At 46.1% G+C, this 2,375-nt stretch overlaps 1 pseudogene; it reads left to right on the top strand.

Annotated features, from left to right (window-relative positions):
* The first annotated feature begins 1,711 nt into the window (after positions 1-1,711).
* On the top strand, positions 1,712-2,194 carry LOC105534021 (annotated as a pseudogene).
* Positions 2,195-2,375: the final 181 nt, after the last annotated feature.

A 2,375-nucleotide genomic window follows, 5' to 3' on the forward strand; every position in this document is an offset into this window, starting at 1 on the left:
GGTTCAAGTGATTCTCGTGGCTCGGCCTCCCAGGCTTCTGGGATTATAGCTGTGCACCACCATACCTGGCTAATGTTTTGTATTTTTAGTAGAGACAAAGTTTCACCATGTTGGCCAGGCTTGTCGGGAATTCCTGACCTCAGGTGGTCCCCCTTGCCTTGGCCTTCCAAAGTGCTGGGATTACAGGTGTGAGCCACTGCACCTGTCCTGTATTTGTTGAATGGATACTTGAATGATTGGGAGAGAATCTTAACATAATGCATCTTCCACTTACTGAGACCAGTTTCATTCTCAGGTCAGAGGTCTCCCCAGTCTCACCCAGGCCAGTCCTCTCATATGTGCATAGCCCACACTGAAAGTCCCCAAAATGGTGCGTATATGTTTGGATACAGAGCTACTGGCCCACAGAGTGTTGGCCCCTTAGGGATAATGAAACTGTGCAAAAATTATGACAGTGAGAGAAATCTGACATAGGAAAATTATGACAGTAAAAGAAATCTGACCTAACTGATTCGATCTTGCGTCTAACCTCCAACCTGTCCTTGTTCATTCCTGGATATAAGCCAGGCTAACTCTGGGAGGAATTTAGTTTGTAGTTTCACATTAAAGCAAGGATGATAATAGTCCTTCCCAAAACTATCCCCTCCTTGCTTGGGGAGTGAAACTGCCTTTGGAAAACTAACAAATTAGCCACAAGATTAAAAATTATGCATTTTTAGGGGTCATGCAGCCAGAGGCCGCAAGATTTCTAACCTCCCTAAATGCTCCTATAGATAACACCACTATTATAAAACCTAAGATTGGTGTTCAAGGTATTTTCAGATCCTGCATTCTGATGAAACAGTTGGTACCCCACAGACTGGTAAACTGGCTCAACTACTTTTGTGATCCTGCCCAGGAACTAAAGACAGCAAGAGACAGCTTCAATCCCTTATGAGTTTATCCCTGACCCAACCAATCTGCATTCCTCATTCCCTAGCTTCCTGCCCACCAAATTATCCTTAGAAACCCTAGTCTCCACGGCTGGGTGTGGTGGCTTATGCCTGTAATCCCAGCACTTTGGGGGGCTGAGACGGGCGGATCACCTGAGGTCATGAGTTCGAGACCAGCCTGACCAACATGGTGAAACCCCATCTCTACTAAACACAAAAAATTAGCTGGGTGTGGTGGTGCATGCCTGTAGTCCCAGCTACTTGGGAGGCTGAGACAGGAGAATCACTTGAACCCAGGAGGCGGAGGTTGCAGTCAGCCGAGATTGCACCATTGCACTCCAGCCTGGGCAACAAGAGGAAAACTCTGTCTCAAAACAAAAACAAAAACAAAACCAAAAAAAACCCTAGTCTCCAAATTTTGGGGGAGGCTGGTTTGAATAATAACAAACTCTTGTCCTTCTGCTTGACTAGCCCTGTGATGATTAAACTATTTCTCTGTTGCAAAAACCTGCTGTTCTCCGTGCATTGGCTTTTCTAGGCAACAGACAAGATGAAGCCATTGGGCAATTATAGTATGACCCATTATTGCTCTGGGAAGCTTTTAGAATTTGAAGGCAGAGGGTCACTGGCCCATGCAGGAGTAGGTCTTAACCCTGCCAAGGCCCAAAGTTACACTGAGGAAAGGAGACAGTGGAAGCAGAGGTAAGTAAAGGATACTGGCTTCTCCAGACACCACTGCTGCCTGGAGCCCTCTGTTACCAGCCATAGTCAACCCCACCATGTTCTTCAACATTGCCATGGATAGTAAGCCTTTGGACTGTGTCTCCTTTGAGCTGTTTGCAGATGAAGTTTCAATGATAGCAGAAAACTTTCATGCTCTGAGCACTGGAGAGAAAGGCTTTGGTTATAAGGGTTCTTGTGTTCATAGAATTATTCCAGGGTTTGTGTGTCAGGGTGGTGACTTCACAAACCATAATGGCACTGGTGGCAAGTCTGTCTACAGGGAGAAATTTGATGATGAGAACTCCATCATGAAGCATAGAGGCCCTGGCATCTTGTCCAGGGCAGATGCTGGACCCAACACAAATGGTTCCCAGTTTGTCATCTGCACTGCCAAGACTGAGTGGTTGGATGGCAAGCATGTGGTCTTTGGCAAGGTGAAAGGAGGCATGAAGATTGTGGAGGCCATGGAGTGTTTTGGGTCCAGGAATGGCAAGACCAGCAAGAAGATCACCACTGCTGACTGTGGACAACTCCAGTAAATTTGACTTGTGTTTTATCTTCATCTCCTGGCCATTCCTTCTATAGCTCAGGAGAGCACCCCTGCTCCCCATTTGCTCACAGTGTCTTATGGTCTTTGTGCTCTCGCTGCAGTTCTTTGGGTTCCATATTTCCCTTCCACATCTAGCTGGATTGCAGAATTAAGTTTATGATTATGAAATA

Source organism: Mandrillus leucophaeus, unplaced genomic scaffold (assembly GCF_000951045.1).
Source record: "Mandrillus leucophaeus isolate KB7577 unplaced genomic scaffold, Mleu.le_1.0 Scaffold13, whole genome shotgun sequence".
Classification (NCBI taxonomy): Eukaryota; Metazoa; Chordata; class Mammalia; order Primates; family Cercopithecidae; genus Mandrillus; species Mandrillus leucophaeus.